The sequence below is a fragment of the Rhodnius prolixus genome, unplaced genomic scaffold (genome assembly GCF_049639745.1).
Source record: "Rhodnius prolixus isolate KJV_2025 unplaced genomic scaffold, Rpr scaffold_1, whole genome shotgun sequence".
In the NCBI taxonomy this organism is placed as follows: domain Eukaryota; kingdom Metazoa; phylum Arthropoda; class Insecta; order Hemiptera; family Reduviidae; genus Rhodnius; species Rhodnius prolixus.
The window spans coordinates 63,582,329-63,609,754 of NW_027411581.1; the positions used below are offsets into that span (position 1 = coordinate 63,582,329).

Consider the following 27,426-nt stretch of genomic DNA (forward strand, 5'->3'; position numbering starts at 1 on the left):
CGGAAAACACTATTTCATTTGAATAATCTCGACTTTTTTGTTTTTGTTTTGCATTCATCTACTACCAATTGTATTTGTGACTTGCCTGGATTCAGGTGAGGTGAATGAGCTAAGAAAAAACGGGATGCTGTGCGAGAATGATGATATTAGTTTATTACTCATTCATTCTCAATAAATTAACACGCGTGGCCATATATTATTGCTAATGGTTATTACGACAACTCAGAACAGCGTTCTCTACACTGTCCACATCATTGGGCCAATATGCGCTGAAGACTTCCCTCTAGAAAGTGAAATTCTAAAGGGCTCGAACCGGAGACTACCTCCACGTTTAGAGTCTACTCGTAGTTCATTGCTCCGTGTTCAGCTCTCTATTTCTTCGTTTTGTTAATTAAAACTTTTCCGGGCAGAACAGTTGTACGTAAGGATTGAGATCGTCAAAAAAAAAAGTGCACGAAAAAGCTGTAACGTTAAAAAAACACCAAAATTTGACAATTTTTTTTCTCTTTTTCCATAAAAGATAAAATTCCCAAATTTTCTTTATAATAAAGGGGAAATCCTCCTTTATAAGTATAATTTTTTGCAACAACCCAGATCTCATAGATTACGGTGGAAAAAGTTGCTGAAAAATGAGCCAAAACGGGTTATTCAAAAATTGTTCTTGTTCTTCTGCTTCTTCTTCTTCTGGTTACCTTTTTTTCTGTAAAAAACGTAGTATTACTTTTTAAAAAAAATCTTTTATTGTAATTTACCACTGCAACAGTTGTTGCAACAAGCAAATATGGTAAAAGAAAATCAAGAGTGGAGAAGGCATCCAGTGGTGCTACTCCAGTAACGTGCTTTGCTCTCACGATAAAAGAAGATCACGAGGCCATTTTCTCTTCAATCTCCTTAGAGGATTACCTGGTAATGTGGAGGAAGATAGGTGTTCTATGAGAGGGCGTTAGGTTGAGCTGCTGTAGAGGAATGAAATTTGAAGAAACGAGTGTTAGCAAGATCTGTAAAGGAAAGGGGTCTTTGAGGTCATTTTTGGATAGTGTGAGGTTAGGTACATAGAACGGAGCGTTAAGAAGTTTTCGTAGTATTTTTGACTGTAATGCCTGAAGGCGTAGTGAGTTGGAACGCTTAGTCGATCCCCATACTTCGATGCCGTATGACCAAATGGGTCGCAGTAACAGTAGACATAAGAGTCTTCTGTTATGTAGGTTAAGTTTCGAACGTTTGTCAAGAAGTTTTGTAGCGTTGGTTAGTTTCTTGTCTTTTCAGTCTAGTATGCGGATTCCATGTCAACCGTTTGCTTCTAGGTGCAGTCCAAGGTAGCGTACTTTGTCCACAGTTGGTATAGGAGTTTGTGGTTCAAGATGATGGGAGGTAGGATTTTTCGTCTTTTGATTTCTTAACGTTAGTTTTGATTCGCCATTAGTGTAAGCCAGTCCTGTAGGTGGTTGATGTGCGTTCGTATAGCGATAAGAGGATCGGGAATGAGGAGATAAGATTGCAGTATCGTCAGCAAAGGTGGAGAGAATGGTATTTGGGTGTTGAGGTATGTCTGCTTTATATAAGGAGTAAAGAAGAGGACCTAGGACACTGCCCTGAGGAACACCAGCTCGAGCTAGACGGATTTCAGAGTCTGCTACTCCGCAGTTGACTTTATTATTACTAAAATTTAAATTATAAGCCTTTAAAAAGCTGGATAATAATAAATATTAAACTAGAGAAAGAATAATTTGTGATTTCCTTAGATTTTTCCCTCTATGTGGAAAACTATAAAGGGAGGAAAAATGATGGCGACAAGGAGGCTGCTCGCGTAGTTTTACCCTTAATAGTACTTCCGCTCTCACAATGCACGTCCTAAATACTTCTTCTTCCACTTTGGTCTCAGTTTTAGATCTTCTAATTAAAAAGAATTATGGACGCGTTCTTTTTCTTTTTCCTTTTTTTTAAGCAAAGTCTCTTTTGGATTAAAAAGTTGTATAATAGAAGCTAAGAGACCTTGTAAAGAAGATGGGGGGGTTACCCACACGTAGCGACAAGAACGAAGTTAGTGAAGAAGGAGAGTGGTGAGGGGTAGGATAAAAGCTTGATTTAGGATGCCTAGAAGTTTGTTTGTATGTTCGTATGTGTTCATATGGAGGAGAGAATGTTCGTCGAACGGTGTGTCCAGTATATGTGTGTGTATGTATGTATGTGTGTGTTCGCCAATAAAGTGGGAGAGAGAGAAATTTCGCGTCGCCCTTAATTAAGAAAAGTGGGGTTTTTAGAAATATGGGTTTCTTGGCCTGCTAGTTTAATTCTCAGTTCTGACACTGCGTAGCGACACTGATGCTCTTATTTCCAATCTTATATTTAAGTTTTACTTTTAAAGCTATTTCTTTCAATTATTACGTCACCAGAGGGAATTGGAATTAAAAAGATTAGAATACGTTTATAAATAAATGCAGAGATTTTAGATGTGTAGAGGCCGAGATATAACCCCAAAAATTGGTGGAACTGAAGCAGTTCATAGTACATATTGGGCCTTTCTAGAATTGAAATAAACAATATTGATGAGCGATTCTGTAACCATTTGTTATCGTCTGATATCGATAGGGTCATCCATTCAATATTATAATAAGGAATTTAGACATTTTAGCTCTCTAAAGGGTGGTGAAGATTACTTGGAATTTAGATGTTCTATATTAAAAAGCATAGATTGGTTTCTCAAATTCGACTATCTAATTTTGATTCGCCTTCTTTTTATCCTAACAATGAACATTTCAAGTTAAACAGTTCGGAAATATGCCCGATTTGTAATTCATGGAGTCCCGAGAATTTATTGCACTTTTTAATGGAACGCGTCATGTACACTCAACAGCAAAAAAAACCGGACACAATATTTTTTTATATTAAAAGCTGATTATCAGTAATGTGTTTGTTTTTGTGGGTAATCTGGTTATTACAGAGAAGGAAGGGTCTAAGTCCATTGGACTAATCCCTTCAGGATTAGTAGGGCATGAGATAAGACTCAGATGTGGCTTATTTGTCTTGAGGCTGCTTTACCTGACGGAACTCTTCTAAACTGTAAGCAGGTTTTCGCACCTTTAAAGATCTTTAATTTATTAACCGCGCCTTTCTGTCATTAATAGACGTGATTTTTTTTATTTTGGACCAGAATAATGGTTCTTTCGAATGTAGACGTAACCCGAGCTGATGCCTTGGCAAGAGAAGGCCTGAGCGTCCGATCTATCGCAGAAACCCTTGGAGTAGCGAAGTCCGCCATTAATGATGCACTCCGGCGTTTCCGGGAGACTGGCAGTTATGAACGGAGGGCTGGCAGTGGCCGACCAAGGGCCACAACTGAAGTTGACGATCGATTTATCACGCTCTCAGTATTGAGAGACCGCCATTTAACTGCTCCTGAGGTTCGGGACAGGCTGTTAGTGGCGCGAAATACGCGTGTTAGCTCGGACACAGTACGGCGGAGACTGAGGGAGCGTGGACTGGAAGCAAGGCGCCCCGCGACAGGGCCCCAACTCCTGGAAAGGCATGGTAGAGAAAGGCGATTATTTGCTGACCATCATTTTCATTGGACTGTAGAGCAATGGGGAACAGTTTTATTCACAGATGAGTCTCGCATTGGTCTATACCACTCAGACGATCGAGACAGAGTGTGGAGACGATCAAGGGAGCGATTTGCTCAATGTACTCTTCGCGAGTCACGACCTTTCGAAAGGAGATCAGTTATGGTTTGGGGTGGAATCAATTTCCACGCCCGTACTGAACTGATTTTCATTGTTAATGGGGGCTCTGACTGCTCGGAGGTACATTGAGGAAATGCTCCTAGAGGCTGTGATCCCGTTGGCTCCATTTATTGGTGACCAATTCATTTTGATGCAGGATAATGCTCGCCCACCATACCGCCAGAATTGTTACCGAATACTTGGAGCAAGTGGGAATCACAGTTCTGGACTGGCCTGCACGAACTCCCGATATGAATCCCATAGAACATTTATGGGATAATTTAGGAAGGCGTGTTAGACATCGTCATCTTCCTCCTAGTGACTTAAATCAGCTCCAAATTGCTCTTCGTGAAGAATGGGATGCTCTGCCGGTGGAGTACGTCCAAAATTTAATTTCTATGCCTGACAGGATTAGGGCCCTTCGCTGTAGAAGAGGGAGAAATACCCGCTATTAGAAGAACATCCCTTGTCAGAAAACCTGATAAAAATGAAGAATAAAGCGCAGATATCTATCTTAGTATATTAATAAAAATTTCTCATAATCTTACAAATTTGCAAAATTAATTAACAGTTAATTCTAAAGAAAAATTAAATGACATTTACTATTTTGCAATAGAAGCCTTAAAAATACGACAACTAATATTATTGTAATAAGATACTTAATTATAACATTGTGTGTGTTTCAACTATTAATGCCATTATTATTATTCTTTCTTCAATAATACAGTTATTTCCGTACTCTGCCCTCTCAAACTTAATAAAATGTACAAAATCTAAAATTGAGCATCTTATGTTGCCATGTTAGGTTTAGCCTATTTTCCTTTAATATTATTGTATTTTTTTATCTATCTTTCTTTTTTCCTTGTTTTTTTTTCCAGTTTTGTAAATTTTCTTTTATAATTATTGCAAGAATTACTTTTATTTTCTAGTTTTCTTTAAAAAATTATGACCAGACCCATTTGTAAAGAGTGTAACCCTAAAAGCAAATAAATTCTATTCTATTCTAGTACATATTGAGTTGAACAATTCACTTCAAACTGACTTCCTGGGCTACAGGAAGGCGAAACAGGAACTACACATACAACAACAAAAAAATTTGCAAATTTCCAAATTGAGGCAAAATTCTCAGAAGTATTGGAACTGCCCCAACTAGTTGGGGCTAGTTGGGGCAACTTCTCCACCCAAAATATCCCCCTCCCCAACTAATGAGAGTTCCTCCTAAATCACATTACACCCTTGGCCAGCATGTTAACCGCTCCCCCCTTTCCGCCTCGGCACCCATATTGGGGTTTTGAGAAAAGATACAACCGGCTGATAAAAACAGGCTACAATCGATATATGATTAGTTTGCATCAGTCAGATCGATAGCGTGCAACCCTCATTAAGGGTTTTACTTGCATTGTCGTCTTTGGGCAGCAGCCCTTCTTCATCTTTAAAGTATTTTTTTTTTTTTTCCTACCCTAGCAATGAATCAATGCGCTTCTTTCTTTTTTTTGTGATTTCAATCCCTTACTATTCCCCTTAGTATAATAATTCCTTTTAAGCTTTCTCGTCATTCTGAAGGTACTGTAATCCTCCTGAGGTTCGAAACTGTTTTGAAAGTTTTTCACCACTTTATCGGTCTACTGAGAATCAAGAAAAATGGCGGAAAATTCAAATTTGATACATCACTTAGATTGGCTTTCCGATGATTACTTCCTCTTTTAAGGCCTTTAAGAAATTTTTGTACTGAATAGGGTCCCAGTATGTAACACCATAATTCTTACCCAACTAGCCGATATACTTCACAGAGTCCAAGCAGAGTCACCATTTAAAATCAGCACACAGCATCTTTTGGGAAATTCATTCAGCTCCAGCATACAACTCCCTCGGGGTCCAAGTGGGCGAGTCCAGCTTCTGAGCTTCTTCCACACATACACAGAAACCAATTCGTGAAAACCACTTTTCCCATCATAGGATGCTTCGGAACAGAAACATCAGAATCTAGAATCAGCACGTTAACCATCTCCTTACTAGAAGCGTAAGAAAAGAAATGCCTCCTCTTACTGCAAGCGTAAGAAAACAAACGCCTTCTCTTAGCGAATGAAAAGAAATGCATTCTCTTACTAGAAGCGTATGAAAAGAAATCCTCCTTCTTCTTCAACCACAAACACCTTCTCTTAGCGTATGAAAAGAAATGCATTCTCTTAGCGTAAGAAAAGAAATGCTCCTCTTACTAGAAGCGATAGAAAAGAAATCCTCTTCTTACTAGAAGCGTAGGAAAAGAAATACCTTCTCTTACTAGAAGCGTAAGAAAAGAAATCCTCCTCTTACTAGAAGCGTAAGAAAACAAACACCTTCTCTTAGCGTATGAAAAGATATGCATTCTCTTAGCGTATGAAAAGTTATGCATTCTCTTACTAGAAGCGATAGAAAAGAAATCCTCTTCTTACTAGAAGCGTAAGAAAACAAACACCTTCTCTTAGCGTATGAAAAGATATGCATTCTCTTAGCGTATGAAAAGATATGCATGCTCTTACTGGAAGCGTAAGAAAAGAAATCCTCCTCTTACTAGAAGCGTAAGAAAAGAAATGCTCCTCTTACTAGAAGCGTAAGAAAAGAAATACCTTCTCTTACTAGAAGCGTAAGAAAACAAACACCTTCTCTTAGCGTATGAAAAGATATGCATTCTCTTAGCGTATGAAAAGATATGCATTCTCTTAGCGTATGAAAAGATATGCATGCTCTTACTGGAAGCATATGAAAAGATATGCATGCTCTTACTGGAAGCGTAAGAAAAGAAATCCTCCTCTTACTAGAAGCGTTAGAAAAGAAATCCTCCTCTTACTAGAAGCGTAAGAAAACAAACACCTTCTCTTAGCGTATGAAAAGATATGCATTCTCTTAGCGTATGAAAAGTTATGCATTCTCTTACTAGAAGCGTAAGAGAACAAACGCCTCCTCTTACTAAAAGCGTAAGAAAAGAAACGCCTCTCTTACTAGAAGCGTGTGAAAAGAAGAGAGAGATAATAAAAAAAAGGCGTCTTAAAAAAAAAAAAAAATAGTTTAAAATAAAATGTAGAATATAAATAAACATTGTATGAATGGATATGAAGAAGGCAACACAATGGAGGGCAGAAATATTTCTTTAACAAACTTTTAGTTGTACAGACAAATATATGAGAGAAAGGAGGCGTTTGTCTTTCAAAGGAGTCCAAGTATAGCGAGCCGAACAGTAGAGAGCCCGCTGGACAAAAGGGTGTACGAAGTTGCCTTCGTTGTGTCTAATAATAAAGTTGCGCGAGAGCTGGTCTATTTATGACTCAGACCACCAAGAAACTGATGTGGTTAATATCCCCAGTGGGTTCCGTTCTAATCAAAACCATATAAACAATAAACATTTGTTTAATTATAGCCGGATGTTGGATTGCTTTTTCTTTCTCTTTCCCCCCTCCCTCCCATGGATTCCTGTGATTTCCTGTTAAATATCTTTCGTTATTTGTGTGATTCGATGTGCAATTATCTGATTAATATGCTGTAGACAACCGCTGAAAGTGCATATGGACATGATGGGTAAATATTTAAAATTGGAATACATAAAAAGTGAAGTAAAGTAATCGCCAATTTTTTTTCAGGCGGGGCTTAACGTCCAACTACCAATTAGGTGTCGTGGACGGGGGCGGAAGCTGATATTTTGCTGTAAACAATTTTTCTCTTAACAAATAAAAAGTAGCCATACGCGGGATTCGAACTAGGGATCTCCCATTTATTTACAAAGCCAAGCTTATGACCACCTAGACACCTGCCCCTGGAATACATAAATAACCTCCACCTGGGTAGTTGGTTCTAGCAAACAAAAGCAGTTTCCAACTACAGTTAGAGATCAGTCGATTTCAATCCATTTATTCGATGATTTTTTTTTTTTTATCGAATAAAATTAAAAAGGGGAGCGATCAGCTCAGTGGTAAGCTTTTTACTGGATTCCCAAGTGGGATATCCTGGTTTCAAAGCCAAAGTTGCTGGCTCTTAGATTATCTCCTTCTAGGGGAGCTTCTCATAGCTCACCAGTATTTGTCTGTAACGGGAGGAATCACTGTCCGGAGTATTAACAGCTACATTGGGAATAATCATTGGGTGGCCAATGATTTGAAAATGTTAATTTTTTTTATTATTATTTCTTTTAGGGGTTAAAGACAATTCCTAAGGAATCATATCCCCAATGCCAAAACTCCAAGATTTCCTGTCCTCTCAATCTCCTTTCCGAAGGCCTCTAGAGGCCATTTCCTCGGTAATTCTCTCCATCCAATTTTTTTTTCTAGGCCTTCCTTTACTTCTCCTCTCACTAGGAATGAAATCTATCATCTTCCTAGGCCATCTCTCACCACTCATACGCATCACGTGGCCGTACCATTTTAATTTCCATTTTTCAATGGAATACAAAATGGTTTCTTTTTGTTTTGTATTCCAACACTTCTCCGGATTTCCGGATTAGACACGTGCCATATCTTGGGGAAGACCCCACAGCTTCTTTTTTTCCAGAAATCCATTTCTAAGGCCAATAGCCTAACCTTCCATTTTTTCCTTTGTTAGGCTCTAAGTTTTTGCCGCGTAGAGGGTGGTTATATTCGCCAAGAAAACGTGGAAGAGCCTTTTTTTAATCTCCATGCGGATAGATTTACTCCAAAGTACCGAGTTCAATAATTGGATAGCTTGCTCTTTCTTTACAGTTTTCTTTTGTATATCCAATTCTGAAGACCCAGTAGCCGATAGCCAGGCACCCAGGTACTTGAACACGCTACACGGATGCAGCTGCCAGAAAATGTTAATACCAATAATAAAAATAAAGAACTTTAAAAAACTCTTCATAGGAGATCAGTATAAGATGAAAAAAATGCTTTGAGTGAGAATAGAATGAGATCAGAAAAGTGCGCGACAATTCTCCCTGATTCGATTTAAATTGATTCCTCCAGGAATATGAGAAGCCCCTCTTAAATAATCAATAACCTTTCGACGAATTTTGATAAAATTTGGCAGGAAGAAGTGGTTCGAGTTTTACTAAGTGAGAATAAAGTGCCATCCTACATTTACAATTGCAATCGTGCGAATTTGAAGTTTAATTTCTCTTTGCTTTTTAGGGAGAAGTACTGTAATCGCAGTTCAATTTTGCTATTTACTTTACAAATACGTTCTTATTTTATGCAAAACTTTTTCCCAAATAGTATCTTTGCAATCACAAAAATTACGACTTATTTGTGCACCAATATTTTTTATGAATCTCAATTGATTTAATTTAAAAAAAACTAACTATGATCTGAGTTTAGATAATCTGGATCAGATAAAAAGCCAAAACTCATCGTTGATTTTGTTCACAGGTGAGCTGACGCACGCCACAACTCTGGTAGTGATAACCGCCCGACTTCCGATCTGATTTTCATTTCCAGAGGTTTTCTTTTCTTTTTTTTACTAAAAAAAAGGTAAGATAATTTTTATTTTTCTTTATTTATTTGAATCTGTATCTTGATTTTTCCAATTTTCTTTAATAGGGTTGGGAAAGTGGTTTTTCTTTATATTAAATTTTCACTGATTTTAATTTATTTTTTTCACACTAAAGCTGTAATGACAGAGTGTAGTTCATTAGTGTTGAGACACACTCTTTAATTGTAGGGCTGTCTCGGGAAACTTTAGTGACGTCACTTTAGTCTGTCGACAAACTCTCGCTTCTCTGTGGTGGAGGGGGAGGGTGATGTCTTTTCCTTTAATTCCACGGCTCTGGAGGGGGAAGGCCGGGGCCCCCACGTCCAGTCTTAGCCAGTTCCTTCACAAATGACCAGGGGACTTAAGCCCTGAACAGTAATTAAGCTCTCTCTGGCTTCACTCTTCGCAACTGGACCTATACACAGACAGAGGACGCTGTACTTTCTTCTGCTGCACGTACGCTCTATCGAACTGACGCACACAAGACCATACTCTCTCTCTCTCTCCCCTACCAAACAGTTGTGGTTATTGCAGTGGGCTAAGAAGTAGGAAGGCTACACAAGGAAATGGTGGGCGGTGAAAAACAGACCAATTTGTCCTGGGCTGGTCAGTGTATGTGTGTGTGTGAGAGGAACGCGTGCCATTGTTTACCGGGACTCTACCATTCTTTCTGGACGCTTCCCTACTCCTTGTCATTCTCATTCTACCCTTGTATTTCTAACATGGACTTAAAAAAAAAAAAACAGGAGATCGTCTGTTTGCTAAGTATAACTTTAAACTTACATTATTTAATCTAATTCCCTAAAATTTGATTCTTTTCTTTTCATTTTCTCTCATTCCCTACTCTGGGTTCTTCGCCAGGGAATCAAAGTACGCTAACCACACACAGCTAAACCAATTTGGATAATAGTAAGATTATCATTCAGAAAGGCGCCACTATAGCCGAGCGGTTATAGGCTAGACCCGCAATGCTAAGATGTATTGTTGGTTTAGTGGGTTCGATTCCCAGTCACTATGTCTTGGATTGCATATAATGTTTAATAAAATGAATTTGTAGTAAAGTATGTTAGGCGGTTAGAAGCTAGACCCGCAGAGCTTAGATGTATTGTTGGTTTAGTGGGTTCAATTCCCCCGGTCTAGGCCTTGGATTTTATTTAATAGTTAATATGAGAACTTTATAGTAAAAGTATATTTACTAGTCGCCTCCGTCCACGACACCTAACTTGGTAGTTGGACGTAAAACCCACCTGAAAAAATAGGCAATTACTTTACTTTTATTTTCACTTTATATCATTCAGATTAAGAAAATGTCAAGTATTTTTTACTCAACGGAAGTGGACTAGCTAAGTGAGATTTCTGTTTTGCTCGGAAGAAAGTGCTGGAGAATGAAGCAGGCAGGACAACTCGGTTAAGCTTCCGGTGTCTGTCTGTTCCTTCTGTGTGTTTGGATGGGTGTAAACTTATCGATCGAGAAAAGGGTGTTGGTTCTTGCCAACCCCTAAACTAGTCATGGGTAGTGCAGGTCCAACATGTGGCAGCCACACTAGATCATCTCCACAATTAACTAGTTTTCTGGTTCCTTCTAAAACTGTTATTGTCATTATTATTTTTGTAAAAATTTTAATTTTTGAAATTCTGTTTCAATTTTTCTCTGATTTATTGTGAGACTTTTTACCTAAGCAATAATTTTATTGGTCAGAAATTTATAGTTAAGTATATTCTTGAAAGAGTGGGTTAAGGATAATACCTTTGATTTCAGACTTTCGTCCATCAGCAGAGATAGATTAATTAGTTTGAGGCACGCGATTTCCGACTTCACTAAAGTTTCCATCTCGCAATACAACTTGCTGACTTAGAATATAAAACAGGGGAAACATTTGGTAATGTCCGAAATCTCTACCCCTAAAACTGTTCAATCTAGCTCTCTCTGATAATGGATGAAATTATCAAACCCGGTCAGAGTTACAATAAACATGCCTACTACGACGATATGTTGAATTAAAAAAAAAAGAAGTAAAGTAATCGCCCTATTTTTTTCAAGCGGGGTTTAACGTCCAACTACCAATTAGGTGTCCTGGACGGAGGCGACTAGCAAACATACTTTACTATAAAGTTCTCATATTAACCATTAAATAAAATCCAATACCTAAGACCGGGGGAATCGAACCCACTAAACCAACAATACATCTTAGCTTTGTGGGTCTAGCCTATAACCACCTAACATACTTTACTATAAAGTTCTCACATTAACCATTAAATAAAATCCAAGACCTAAGACCGGGGGAATCGAACCCACTAAACCAACAATACATCTTAGCTTTGCGGGTCTAGCCTATAACCGCTCGGCTACCGTGGCGCCTGATATGTTGAAACATTTCAAAACTTCTTCTTTTTTTTTTTTAATTAAATATCACTCTTAATAAAATTATCGTAGTTAATGGATTAGTTTATTGGATTCCTACGGGGAGATTGTTGGTTCAAATCCAGCGGCCTAGATTATTATTATTTTTTTTTTTTTTCCTTAAGACCTTCTTACATCTCACTGTGATGGACAGATATAACGTATAAACACAGTTCGGAGTCCGGCATTTGAGAATCTTGGTAGTCATATTTGAAAACACTAAAAAAAAACAAAGATTTTATAAATTTACTTCCGTTTAAACCGGAAACTTTATCATGGCATCCTTTCAGCTAAATATCAATTTCAATCTTTCTGCAAGTTTTCCAGTTTTTTACATTTTCCGATGAATACTGGACCTCAAAAAGGTTTACTTGCAGTAAAAAAGTGAAAAATTAGAAAATCCGCCTCGAAAATAAACTAAAATACCTTAAGGAACGAAAAGTGAAAGTGAAAAAGGTACCAAACTCTGATGGACACACAAAAAAAAAAAAGAAAAGTAAATTGTACTTTCATTTGAGTCGCAATACTGCCGTTACATATGTATATGACAATGTAACCTAGGTTTCTGTTACCTTCCAAAAGAGGTTATAATATCGTGTTGCACGCAATCACCTTGTGAATGTTTTCACTAGAACAATTTACAAGGCGGTTCCTGGACTAATTTTGTTGTTGTTGTTGTTGTTTCTTTTTATAATTTTTCAAAGTTCTTTTTTTTTTACTGTACTTTATCATTCTGTAATTAAGTTCTGTAATTATGTTCTTGAGAGAAAGAGAGGGCTATATTCGAAGGAATAAAAGTTGTAAACTGGGCAAAAATTGTATCGAAAGTAATGCACATCTCTGTTTTATTTACATTTTAAAATAATCGTAAATTTGTGGTTAAAAATGCTAAAAGAAGATAGGATTTTGTACTTGGCTGTGACCGATCTGGAAACCAATCCGTACCCAATATTGGAAATAAAGTTTTGCCATCACCAATAAGGTGGCGTACAAGTTACTGTAAGGGATTGTGCATGACTCATTCATTTCTGTGTGTTAGGGGGCGGCCATAGGTAATAGAATTAGTATTTAGGGTCGGGCAGACTCTCTGGTTGTAGATTTCGTCCTTGTAAATTAGTTTGTTTCCGTCGAAATTCTGTAATATGGAAAATTATTATAGAAAAAAGTCCCTCCATTCAATCGGTACGGCAAAGTTTTGAGATGAACTTGATGAAAATTCTTACTACGAACTTTTCTTTTTTTGTTTTCACTATCAAATAATTATGGTTACTAGTTTTTAATTTCTTTTACTGCAGCAAGAGAAAGTACTGTAATCGAGCAGTCTTTCGTGTTTATACTCCAACGGAAATATCCATTTTTGAGGGTTTCCGGTATTTGAGAAAGTAGTTTTCAAAAATTGTCGGATTTTTTTCCTCTCTCCCACTTCTACCCTCTTCCTCATCGCTCACTCTCCCTCATTGTGGTGTACCTACATCCCACTTTAACTGAACCACAAAAGCGGCACCTAGAATTTCCTTTAAAATTAGCCTTAGATCCATAATAATTGCCAAAAAAGAAAAAAAAATTCCATTACAGGCACTTTTGGAAAAATGACGTGTACGTATAGCCTGTCCTCTGAAGTGCCAATACTGTTTATTGTACGGTCTTACCAGTCAATATAACAATAATTGAGAAACAAAATTGTAATTAAATTTTCCAAAATTTAATGAAAGTCTTCTTACCGCAAGTGACTCTTTCTACTGAGAAATTTCTTGTTTTTCTGTATTTTTAAGATTTCCTTTAAAAACATAAAATTGATAACAAAAACATATAAATCTACAAACTTATGCGTGTTATAGTTTGTTCGGTGAATTCGATTAAATATATGTACTTCTGTGATAGCGGTAGCCGAGCGGTTATAGGCTAGACCCGCAATGCTAAGATGTATTGATGGTTTAGAGGGTTCGATTCCCTGTTTACTAGGCTTTGGATTTTATTTAATTGTTTATATAAGCAATTTATAGTAAAGTATGTTAGACGGTTATAGGCTAGACCCGCAATGTTAAGATGTATTGTAGGTTTAGTGGGTTCGAGTCCCCGGTCTTAGGCCTTGGATTTTATTTAATGGTTAATATAAGAAATTTACAGTAAAGTATGTTTGCTAGTCGCCTCCGTCCATGACACCTAATTCGGTAGTTACGTTGTTAGGTAGCGATTACTTTACTTCACTTTTACTTTATTTCTGTGAGAGAGTAGATGGTGGTTAGTTTCCTCTCTAATGTGCCTATTTCCTGTAAAAAGTACGGTCCTATGTTTTGGATCCAGTTAAAGGGGAAGCGGAGTGGTTAAATCGAGTTTGAAATAATTTTTTTTTTTTTTTTTTTTACCGGAAGTGCCTTTTTAAAAATAAGAAAAGATAATTTAATTTTTTCGAATTTCACATGTGCCTTAATGCCCGTTTTGAATAAATATCTGAAGTTAGAACCAAGCAGAGGAAGTCGTGTGAGTGACCACGACTGATTTTTTTTACAGTTATTATGCTTAGAGCACCTATCTCAGATTACAAGTTACGTATTCATTTGAAACGATGAGAAGTAATGACGTAATTCAACAACAATGCAATAAGGGGAAGTAAGCAACAGGAATTAACATTTTCCCTTGCTTATTGTCTACGTAAAATTTGAACGAAAACTGTGTAGCATTAGATCGATATTTTTAATTTAATTTTAAAAAAATAAATAAATAAATAAATAAATAAAATAAAAAAGTAAAAATTCGTAAAGTTAGAAAACAATTCCGTAAACTTTACCTGTTTAAGCTTATTAAGCTTATTTTTATAATAAATCAAGCATTCTTAACCGTCATTAGTGCACCTTTAAAACGAACGGAGGGGGGGGGCATTTATAACCATTTTGGGTAAAGAAAATAAAATGCAAAGTGGTACCGTTAATCTTTAACATTTTCTACCCAGAAAAGATTTTTTGGTCAAGAATGTATTTTTATAATTTTTCTCATAATATTTCTAACTGTTTAGCTTTAAAAATAGCTTTTAAAATAATCGCAAAAAGTAACGGTTACTTTTTGGCGTAGATTATCTAGAATTAACCATATATGGTTGGGCTTTGGAATTTTTGAGGTCAACTAAATACTGAAAACTTTTAGAATTTAGAAGATTTGAACTTTAAATTTACTTTAAATATTGAATGAATTTTTTTTGTTTTGTTTTTTAAATAAGAGAAAAAAATACCGTCTTTTAATTTTGAAATTAATTAAGTAATATTCGTAATTAAATAGAGTGGCTTTTATTGGTTTAATCTACGAAGAACAGCTTATTCTGAAACGATCGATTTCTTGTTTTATTTGAGAAAAAAATCGATAGTTTAAACTTAACTAATCGATTACAATCGCCAAAACGGAAATTCGTTTGTTTTGGTTAGTTCTACAATAAAAACAAAAATCTTTACGCTACAATTTCTCGAACTACATTTTAGTTCATCTTCAGGGCTACAAAATGAAAAAAGAACGAGAGAAATAGGTTAATTATTAATAATTAAACATATCGATCTAAGTTGTAAAAAAGTTGAAAATATTGAAAATCGTTGGAACCATTTTGGGAATTAATCCATAGCGTAAAGTGGTATTTCCGGTTCACTGAAACAGAGAATACTAGCTGATTGGCATGGGTGAGAAGGTTGGAGTGGAACTTTTTAGATCTAGATGTAACCGGGAGATATTGAGATCATTATGGAGCATCATTGATTCTGCCGAGGATTTCTCGGATTGGAATGACTGGAAGGCTTGGTTGAACCTTCTACAGTTCAGCTCCTTAAGTCCCAGATAGGTCGAATAGTTGTCCAGCAAATAAGTCTTCTGTTTCTGTAGTGTTAGTGTTTATTTAGTAAACGTTGTGAGTATAGGTTTTTTTTTTATGTCTTTAGAGTCTTATTTGGAGGTTTCTCGTGAGTGGTGAAGACAATAATTGGCGCTAGAGACCATTAATTACTGAGCCTTACCCGCTACCGCCGGACATCCCTATTTCCTGGAGTATCCTTCTAGTTCCTTACGTGGGAGCAGTTTCCTGGTATCATCACTTACTACATCCGGCCATCTTGAATTTGGGTCTGCCTAGTCGCCTCCTGGCTGGTTGGTACTTCCTCCTCCATTAACCTTTTGGGCACTTCCTTAACCGAAATGCTAACTAAGTGGCCCGCACATCTCAGCTTGCCCAAGTTGGATCATTTTAACGATATATCTTCCTTCCTGGAAAAGATGCAATAATTCCTGGTTCATTCTCGTGCCCTCTCAGGGCTGGGCTGCACATTCTTCGCCAAAGAATTCTTCTTTCAAAGACTTGGTTGCATCTTCTCATCTTTTGTTTTTCACATTACCCTGGTCTCGGTTTTTAGCATCGGCTCTTTTAGTACTTTTTTTTTTTCTAAAGTGGGTGACTTTTGTCCTTCTTGAAATGAATTTGCTATTCCATGTTAGACTGGAGGTTCTAAATATAAACTCAGTACTTTGCCCCGCATCTGGGATTGGGATTTGGATTGGAGAAGTTAGGGGTTACTCACAACACAAGGCACCACGCGAACGGTTATAGGCTAGCCCCGCAAAGCTAAGGATGTACTCGTATTGTTGGTTTAGTGGGTTCGATTCTCCTGGTCTAGGCCTTGGATTTTATTTAATGGTTAATATGAGAAATTTATAGTAAAGTATGTTAGGCGGTTATAGGCTAGACCCGCAAAGCTAAGATGTATTGTTGCTGTAGTGGATTCGATTCTCTGGTCTCTAGGCCTTGGATTTTATTTAATGGTTAATATGAGAAATTTGTAGTAAAGTATGTTAGGCGGTTATAGGCTAGACCCGCAATGCTAAGATGTATTGTTGGTTTAGTGGGTTCGATTCCCAGTCTAGGATCTATAAAGTTTTTATTTAATGGTTAATAAAAGAAATTTACAGTAAAGTATGTTTGCTAGTCGCCTCCGTCCATGACACCTAATTTGGTAGTTGGACGTAAAGCTTGCCTGAAAAAATAGGCATTACTTTACTTTACTATTCACAACACAAATTTACTACCAAAGCCTAATTTACAGCCTATATCTTTTTATAAAGATAATTTTAAAATAATCATTTTTATTAAAAAAATATTAAATTACTAGAACAATGTAATATAATACTGCAACATTTAATCAAAAAAGTAGAAGATACCCGTTTTCTCTAAGGGTTGAGTGAAGGAAAAACTCGTAAGGTTGAAAAAGAAAAGGGGAATGTATAGGGTTAATATTGACTAAGACTTAACACGCTAAGTCCTTTGCTAAGCCCTCTACCTCCATAGCTACAGTTGGCCCGCTTCATTGCTTAATTACTCAGCTGTTAAAGTATCCTAGATTAAGTTAGCAACACTAAGCAGTAAACTTTGTAATATATTTTTAAACTAACTTGACCACAACTTTGATGTAGTTTTCTAATTTGTACCAGATTTTTTTTTTGTTTTTTGGAAGTAGTTTTTGGTAGTTTTAAAAATTTAGACTTTTTTTATTTAAATAAATTTAATTATATTAATAGAATTTAAAATATAATGTAGTTCATTTTGTTAGTAGTGCAGGATAGATTTCTTGGCTGAATCTACCAAGTAATCAACATGGTTTAAATTACTTTAATAACTAAAGCCAAAGAATCGGTTCCAAATATTTGTAAGAGTTTTGCTAGCAAAAATAGAAATTATAATTGTTATTTGCCTGTTAATTACAACTTGGAGTGTGTTTGGGTTAGTTTAGCTTTGGTTAGGCCGTGTTTTGGGAATAGCAACGAGAAATATTTTGTCACTTTGCCAGCTGCAATCATTAAACTCGCATGGCTGCTACATGACTCGTGATTGGTCGTCGCTTTAATCAAGTGATTCTCTCTCTCTATCTCTTTCTTTTCACTTTCATGTATTCCTTTGAGTTAGCATTACTATTTTGGGTGGGGGGAGCTCATTTTTGGAAGCTTATTATAATTTTGATTGGGGCCCCCATCACAGAGTTCGTAATTAATTGTGTAAGTTTTGGGCGTTTTTTTTTTTTTTTTAGTACCAATTTCAACTAATAATCTTGCTTTAAAATAAATACCGGATGTAGGATGATAAACTTATACTACAGTTAGTGCGTTGATTGCGTAAAATGTACACGTGTTATCCCCCCAGTCTTTCAAGACGTCAAAGAGGAAATCACCCAGCTATCCTATAGATTGAAAACACCGTATTCACATCATCCGTCTGCTTACCAAATAATATATTCACCGACAGGGAAGTAAATGTAAATTATGGCTTTTCTTTTGAGGGCACGTACCGAAAATCCAAAGGTGAAAGTGGTTTATTAAAATGTGAGCACGAGTCATAAGTAGTTTTTCGTCTTCTTTCCCCTCAGCAAAGCGTTGCAGGGTGCATTTTTTAAAAACATTTTTAGAACGGCAACCTTTGCTCAAGAAGGTAAGCTGGTACGTTATGGTGCAGGTGCAGAGGGCCGGCCGATACTGGAGCAAAGAATGACTTTATTTGCTAAAGCTCTACCTAAAAAATATATCAATGAAAAGTTCGATAATTTGAGATAAAATTTCTTTAAGCAAATTTCAATTATTTTTATAAAGCCGACTCAATAGAAAAAATAGAAATTTTTAAGGAGAAATAATCTATTTTTTTGGTGCTATAAGATGTTGCCAGAGCTTAGCGAAAAGTACTCCGTTGCAATGCCTCATGTATCACCTAAAGTATAATGCCTCATATACTTGTAAATCGTGACCTTTAAAGCTAATATGTATTGTGGTACTGGGTCCGATTCCCGGTCTTAGGCCTTGGATTTTATTTAATGGTTAATAAAAGGAATTTATTGTGAAGTATGTTAGGCGGTTATATGCTAAACCCGCAATGCTAAGATGTATTGTTGGTTTAGTGGGTTCGATTCCCAGTCTCTAGGCCTTGGATTTTATTTAATGGTTAATAAAAGGAATTTATTGTGAAGTATGTTAGGCGGTTATAGGCTAAACCCGCAATGCTAAGATGTATTGTTGGTTTAGTGGGTTCGATTCCCCTGGTCTAGGCCTTGGATTTTATTTAATGGTTAATATGAAAAAAATACAGTAAAGTATGTTTGCTAGTCGCCTCCGTCCATGATACACCTAATTGGTAGTTGGACGTAAAAGCCCGCCTGAAAAAATAGGCAATTACTTGACTTTTACTTATAAATCTGAAAATGAATTGGAAAAACTTTATCTTAACTTGAGAGTTTAATCACAATTCAAGTTGCCACAAAACGTGTAGCTTTTCTAAGTTAAAATAGAGGAAAATCTACTTATATTCATCGACCTACGAATGTAATCAAATAGAAAATTAGGGATTAGGGGTTTAGCTGAGTGCTTTGGTTCCTTAAGATCATGGGTTCGAGTCCAGCTTAGATATTTCTCTTTCTAGGAGCTTCTTACAATGGACTGTGTTGCATGTAAGAAGCTCCTAGAAAGTTCAAATTTGTTTTATAATTTTTGCTATTGAGCTCCTATTGGTTTAAATTGTTTACACCCTTATGAGAAACTTTCCAATAAAAAAGAACACGTCTGAGAATAACATTAACACCTCTGCAACCCCGAAAAATCCATTAACAATAGAAAATAAAGCATTTATTGTTGGAATTATTATTTTAACCCCCATTCATAATTATAATCATTTTTCTAATTTTAAAAATAAGTAACAGTAACAATCGACGAAAGTTTTCATAAAGGCTTTTAACCCTTCAATCAGCCGTCACCTTTTATTTGTGATTACCAATAGGAAAAAGGGTCTGTTTTGTGCTAGGCGTTTTTAATACTTTGATTGTCATTTAACGGTCTCTCACTCTGATCAGATTTCTATTGACACCTGACTTAGTAAAATGTTTCAAATGTTTCAGCGAAATTATTGTTATTATTATTATTATTGTTAAATTCCAAAATAAAGGGATAAATTTTTGAAAAGAATAAATGAAATATTTAAGTATATCAAATCGAACGTGATATATTTTATTTTCTGCTAAGGCTTGTAAAATATCTTGAGGCCATTGGCGCCCTGGAGTATTATTTTCCAGTGCACTGTTAGCCTCCGTTATAGACAACTCTGTCTCCATGACTGGACAATGAGCTGTAAGAAGCTACCAGAATTTGAAAGGGTTCCTTTTTTGCGTCAGCGTTTTCCTCGTAGAATGATGACGTTAAAAACGCAGGTTTTTTTCTTGTGTGTTGATGAGCTGGAGTTCGCGTCAAGATCGTTCATCCGTTTGAATGCAACAAAAATTACCGCTGAACACATTTGTACAAAACCTTCGAGATATGTGATAACTTGGTTGTCCACAGTGGTGCCAACTAGAACAGTGGCTAGTTCACTTCACCCTTACAGGTTTATCTAGAAGAGAACCATAATCATGTAACTATTTTGAATTGTTAGCAAATACTGGATCCCTAAGATCATGGGTTCGAATCCAGCTGCTGGTCCCTTAGATTTTTCTCTTTTTAGGAGCTTCTTACATTGGACTATGTTGCCTGTAAGAAGCTCCTAGAAAGTTCCAAATTGTTTTATAATTTTACTGTTGAGCTCCTATAATTTTACTATTGGCCTTTTATTTTTACGTGACAGAGGACCTAAGTTTACTTTTAGTTAATTAATTACTTAGTTAAGGACGCCATTTTTACCAGCAAAATAAATATCAAAAATGGGAGAAGGGGTTAAACTAATATCTTTGATTTTATCCACTCTAGCGCGCATGCTTATTGACATCCATGACCGATTTCAGACCTTCATCCATCAGCAGAGGTTTGATTAATCAGATAGTGTTTAAGATTTTCACTTCACTTATGTTTCGAGTCCTACAATGCGCATGCTCAGTGCTGAGAAAACTCGCAGTTCTCAATGATTAAACTATCTGTGATGAATGGAAGTCACGCCTGATGAAAAATCACGCACTGCGGACTTAAATCTCTTTTTCAACGGTTTAACCTAATATTTGGGTCCTACTTATATCTGAACGAATACGATAATTTTCTACTAAAACATATGTTTTGAAATTAACAATAATTAAAAGTGGTTTAACAGCGAACATACAAATAGATTATTAGTTAATAATTAGTTAATCTACAGTTAGCCTAAAGATTGATTGATTGGATTGATTTTCGTTAATCAGAATTCATTTCTAAGCCTATTTACGGTTAAACAAATTAAATCAATTGATTTTATTGTCCTCACAATAAAACTGTTTGAAACAAATGAATTTCTAAATAAAATACTTATTGGCAGATAATTTGTGGCCAACTTCAAAAAACTTACCAAAGTAGAAAAAGTATTTTCCGAGTCTGATTCCTTGGAGTCCGAACATTATTTTCCCAGTTTTTCCTGTTTTGTAAACACTTGTGATCAGTTTGTAGCGTCCCTCCACTCTCCCGCCTTCGTAGGTGACCCGCTCCACTCAACACCCAGACGTCCACCAGGCTAACCGTGTGTCCATCCTGCCGCAATGTTGCTTCCCTGTCCACGGGTGCGTGAATATCCAACCGGGTTATATATAGGGACGGCTCCTGTAAAGCGTGAACAATATTTTTGTTTTTTTTTAATCCCCTTTTTTTCTTTTTTTTTTGAGACTGTGAGCCTGGAAGAATATCATGGAAATCGGTGCAATATCCTCTAACGTTTTATTCTGATCAAATCGTATCTTTATTTCTCTAGTACAGCGTTTTCCAACCTTTTTTGGCTCGCTTAGACCACTTGGTAGTACATCATGCTAATTTGTACCACTTCGTAAAAATGAAATGAACTTCGTGAAATTTGTTATTCAGTGTGTGTTATTTTATTATTATTATCTTTATTTGTATAGAGATACCAATGTTCCAGCAACAAAGGAGTTCAAGTTCACGTTCACTTTATAAACTTTGTAAAGTGTAAGATCTTAGTTTTAAAACTTTTTTTAAATAATTAAAAATTACGTACATATTTTTCTCTTCAAAATTATTCATTAATTTACAAAGTTTTTTTTTAGGATTATTATATTTGTGCCCAAATCTTCTAAATTAAATTACCAATTAAATTTAATGTTGCTTGGATAGAGCTTACTCATTACAATCAGTCTCTTTAAGCAGATTTTTACGTAGTTATGAATTACCATTTGTGTTTTCGGGTTTTGAGAAAATACTCCATGAAAGACAATTTAAATCCTGTTAAATGTGCTATTATATTTTCTCCTATATCTAGAGAAAGGCTTACTTTATTCCAGTACATATTAACAACTTTACTGTATAATATTATTAATTAAAATAATTTTTATGTATTATTGGTAAAAACGATTCTATGATATTTTTTTTCTATGCTTTGATTTTGCTTTTGTGCGTACCACAGGTTGGGAAACGCTGATCTAGTAGCTTAGATGTCCTCGAGTTCTAGGATCGAAAATAACTTCAGTATCGTTTCCCTATTTCGTTAAGTGTTCTTTTGTTTTCTGTTTTTACCTTTTTCTTTTACATTCCTGTGGTTTTGCATCCCTTTTTTACCAACTTTGTTAAACCATCCAGGACTAGGCTGGCAGAACTTAAATTTAACTCCCATTTAAGACAGAGTTATCGTCATTTTATAAGTAAGTGCTGCCTAGGTTACTGCGGTTGTGTTATTCTTTAGATTCTATCATTGCAATGGATTCAGTTTCTAAGCAATCTTCGCCCAAGAATATTTAAAAATATTCGTTGAAGAACAATGTTCTTAAGTCAATATGTTTATGAATTCAATTAAGTTAGTTTTTGGAAAGGAAATAGTAAACTGTAATTGAAGGGCGCCACGGTGGCCGAGCGGTTATAGGCTAGACCCGCAAAGCTAAGATGTGTTGTTGGTTTAGTGGGTTAGATTCCCCGGTCTAGGCCTTGGATTTTATTTAAAGGTTAATATGAGAAATTTATAGTAAAGTATGTTTGCTAGTCGCCTCCGTACACGACACCTAATTGATAGTTAGACGTTAAGCCCCGCTTGAAAAAATAGGCGATTACTACACTGTAATTGAAGAAACTGATAAAAATGTTGGCTCTACAGGAAATGAATATAGATCACGAATTAGTGTGAAATATTAGTGACGTAACAATGATTCCTTCCAGATTAATTACGGGATAGATAGCCTTCCATTTAAATAGAATCCACCCATAAAATTTTCCTTTTCCTCAAATCTACTCTCTAATTGAATTAATATTTAACGTATCTACAAGTCATCGATTTAAGGGCGACTTCTTGTGGGAACTAGAAAGTCCCACAAGAAGGTCCCCAATAATTGGAAGTGAGTGAGTGAGAGAGAGAGAGAGAGAGTGAGTGAGTGAGTGAGTGAGTGAGAGAGAGCTTTACGTAAGTTTTTTTGGGGATGTATATGTGACTAAGAGATTTTATGATGTCAGAGGAGATACACAGGCACGACAAAGGACATTGTGCGGGCTTAGGGGAAGGAGGGAATGCGATGGGACCTGGGTGTCCCCCTCTCCACACCCTTAAGGATCGTGTGAGGAGCCGCAAAGTACCCCCGTCACATCCTGCTTACTTACCCTTCATCGGTTCTCCTGCCATTGTCACTGTAATTCTATCAATTATACAGAAGTACAGGATCACAAGTTGTCCGCCCTTATACGGTACTGTATTGGGAGGGATTCTTACCCTACTTCCTTTCTGGATCACCTTTTCCAATAAACAAAGCAAACCGTTCTGGGTTTTTATTAAGAACGAATCGACCGTAAGAAGATCGACGATACGCTGGTAAAATAGTACAACAATATGAATTGATAAGATGGGCCCGATTTACGAACATTCGATTTAATATTCAATGGCATCTATCCCTTCTCGGTTTTAAGTAACGACTTAGAACAGTAACACGATTACAGTAACTATTACTCGAAACTATAAAATCAAATTGAATTAAAGCTCGGCCAATTCCAATTTTTGTGGTTACCTTGCAGTTCTGCAAGAAAAAAATTTGATTAATGGCACTTCCGGAAGAGTTTTGATGAGAATTCCACTACCGGAAGTGGCCACTTCTTCTACTACTTTGGGATTTTCTTAAACTATTTTCTTTAAACTTTCTCTCCTTGTTACTCTAGTCTTGGTCTATTTCATTTAAGTCCAATAATAATTTTTTTTCAGGACAATTCGATTAAAAAATTTCTCTAAAGTACCATTCCAGAATATTGTACGATTCAGCGTGTTTTATATTTTGTTTATAAAGAGCGGATAAATTCAGAGTTCAAAGAAAATTCCAAAACTACCGGAAATTGCTACATTACTCAATGGATTTTCCAGTTTTCTTTTTTACCCGAAAATGTCGAATATATTTTCTCTTAACTTAATATTTATATCAAAAGTTGTTTTTTTTTAAATAAACCTTCTGTGGAAATTCATTTTCGGGCATTAAGTTAAAGTGTTCCTATAAATTGACAATTCGAGTGGTACAGTAATAACAAAATCCTGTTTACATCAAATAATTTTATTGGATATGATCTGAAATTTCACAGCAACCACAAGTCCCTAACTCATAGTTGCTAAATTCATAAATATAGGCGCCACGATAGCCGAGCGGTTATAGGCTAGACCCGCAAAGCTAAGATGTATTGTTGGTTTAGTGGGTTCGATTTCCCCGGTCTAGACCTTGGATTTTATTTAATGTTTAATATGAGAACTTTATAGTAAAGAATGTTAGGCGGTTATAGGCTAGACCCGCAAAGCTAAGATGTATTGTTGGTTTAGTGGGTTCGATTTCCCCGGTCTCTAGACCTTGGATTTTATTTAATGTTTATTATGAGAACTTTATAGTAAAGAATGTTAGGCGGTTATAGGCTAGACCCGCAATGATAAGATGTATTGTTGGTTTAGTGGGTTCGATTTCCCCGGTCTCTAGACCTTGGATTTTATTTAATGTTTAATATGAGAACTTTATAGTAAAGAATGTTAGGCGGTTATAGGCTAGACCCGCAATGATAAGATGTATTGTTGGTTTAGTGGGTTCGATTTCCCCGGTCTCTAGACCTTGGATTTTATTTAATGTTTAATATGAGAACTTTATAGTAAAGAATGTTAGGCGGTTATAGGCTAGACCCGCAAAGCTAAGATGTATTGTTGGTTTAGTGGGTTCGATTCCCTGGGTCCTAGGCCTTGGATTATATTTAATGGTTAATAAAAGAAATTTAATAGTAAAGTATGTTTGCTAGTCGTCTCCGTTCAAGAGACCTAATTTGGTAGTAGAACGTAGTAAGGCCCGCCTGAAAAAAAAAATAGGCTTTATTTTACAGGACTGTTGAATAAAGGTTGAAAAACACATAATCTTGACTTTTCTTTTTTTTTTGTTGCAATAACGCCAGATCGAATAGATTTCAAGAAAAACCATTGCCACAAAATGCGCCAAAACGACATTATTTTTTGGTTTTTTGTTTAGTACTTGTTCTAAATTGTCATTGTTGTCGTTGTTTTTGTTGTTACGTACTGAAGTAACATTTTTAATAAATATTGTGGCTCGTAAGATTTTATAATAACTACATTCTTTACATTAATTTTTCCATTGTGTTATTCTAAAAGATATAATAAACTCCTCTATTATTAAAAAAAAATTGTATTATTAATGAAATTAATGCATAAAAAAAGCGATTTTCTATTAACATTTTTTACATTTTTTTTTCCCTTAATTGTACGGAGAATTTATTGAATAAGGAAACTGTTAACAGTTACATAAGTTGTGATAAAGAAAAATAACATAATTAAAATCTAATCAATATTTCTCTGAGCAATAATAACATCATTAACTCACGATAGATTGTTGAGTGATATGGCTTTCGATTCATTTGTCCCAGATATTGGTATGTTCCTTCAGTTTTATTGGTGTCACTTTAATTACCCTATAATCAGAATTAGTGTCCGTGCTTGGTAGCGACATTTCTCATTAAAATATGCGCTGAATAATTTATTCCTTTAATCGTAAATCATCTGTACCAATTTCTTTTTTCTCTCTCCCTAATTAGATAAAGGAAATTTTCGAGATCTGTAATAAATGATCGATTTCGAGGTTTTTTAACGAAAGTATAGGTTTTTGGGGGTAGCTTGAGTCGCGGAAAAGGGGTTTTTAAAGAAAATGTATTTAGGGGCAAACTTCTCCCCACTTCCTGGAAATAAGAATGGAAAAATGCAACCAAATCTAGTTTGCCTCAGATGATTGTGTCATTTACATTCTACAATTTAACTATAGGCATGTGCCCTATTCTTTTCAAAAGGAGCCTAAGAAATTAAGTAGAGCACCCTTCCGGACAAATTGTTGTTTACACCTGATTTTTTTGGTACGTGCTGCTTGAATTTAGTTGGGCAAAGGTACTTTAAAGGGTGAATATTAAATTTGTAAAAATGCAAATCACACTTCCCCCTCCACATACACATGTCAAACTATACTTAGCTCTTCTTTTATATAACACCTGAGATCATAGTGTCTCTAGAACTCCTCCGAGCATTGGAGGTAATTCAGTGATTATCTGAAAAGCTCCCAGCTTCATATAAGTGGTAGCAACACTACCTCTTTTTTGTTTTTTAATTATAATAAAGTTCAGCTTTTTCTAGGAGCTTCTCACAGCCGGTGCACTGAAAAAAAGCTCCTGGCGCCAATAACCTGATAAATGTTGGACACGCCCCTTAAATACCAGAAAAATAAATAAATCAAAAATTTGAAAGGATCAATTTTCTTCAAAATAGTAAATTACACTTCCGTTAACTGGGTGTTTCTATTTCCTGGGTGAATTAATTTGAACATACATACAAAATCTCGTTGACCTTACTTCCGTCCAACATTTAGACGATTTTTTTTTGAAAATATATCGTTCGAAAAAGTGGCTAGATTAGATTAGATTAGGGCGGCCACAAGGCCTACGCCAATGCTCGACTCCTTTGGATCTATTGTGGCTCCCACTACTTTAGAGCTCCCTCTCCAGACCCGTCCGTTTAATCAGACTCTTAATTCTGGAGAGAGCGACTCCTGGGTAAAGCTCACCAGGCCTTGGTTTTTCATCCCCGATAAGTAACATCCTTAGCCCCAGACAAGCTCCTCACACTGACACAATACGTGCAGTGCCGTTTCCTCCTCCTCTTCCTGACAGAACCTACAAAGGCCTAGCCATCTCCCAAGGCCCATGCGATGCATGTGTTTTCTGCAGCCTGCAGTGGCCAGTTTCCTGTGTGAATTAATTTGAACATAGATACAAAATCTTGTTGACTTTAAATTCGTCCAACATTTAGATGATTTTTTTTTTTTTTTTTTTGAAAATATATCATGTGAAAAAGTGGCTAAAAATCTTAAAATTTATTTAGAAAATTCCACTTCCGCTTTCATCTGATATTTTTCCAAAATCTTTTTTATAATTTTACTGATGTATAGAGTATTTTTAAATAAACAATGGCTTCCCTTAACTGACGTACGTTATTTGTTACTTGATTCACAACTATAAATAGATTGTGCTACATTAAATACCTGGAACTCCATCCATAACTCCAGCAAAATAGCCAAACCCAAATTAACATAACCATACTGGTTATTAATCTAAGCATATCTCATGGGATAGACATGTGCTCCAAAAACCAATGACTTAAGAATAGCCAAGTACCCTAACCGCTGGGGCATGTGTCCGGGAGTTTTGTTGTATCCCGTATGCAGATATAAAGTGCACCTGATATTTTTGGTACGTGCTGTATAAATTTCCTGTACTGACAAAGGGAGGGATGCTTTAAATTGTAAAAAAAATGCAAATCTCAAATGCTATACGCACACGTACAAATAAGGTTGGAGGGGAGAGAACACTATAAAGTTTCCGGTAGCAATTTTATTAGTAGAT

The 27,426-nt window shown here is 36.0% G+C and overlaps 1 protein-coding gene across 7 annotated transcripts in view; it reads left to right on the forward strand.

Annotated features, from left to right (window-relative positions):
• The window catches only part of zfh2 (Zn finger homeodomain 2), a 441,349-nt gene that overhangs the window by 60,043 nt on the left and 353,880 nt on the right, over nucleotides 1-27,426 (forward strand). For all 7 annotated transcript variants that reach the window (XM_074112507.1, XM_074112499.1, XM_074112501.1 and 4 more), the window contains one exon: nucleotides 9,071-9,172. The gene's annotated coding sequence lies outside the window, so the exon portion shown is untranslated. The remainder of the gene's footprint in view (nucleotides 1-9,070; nucleotides 9,173-27,426) is intronic.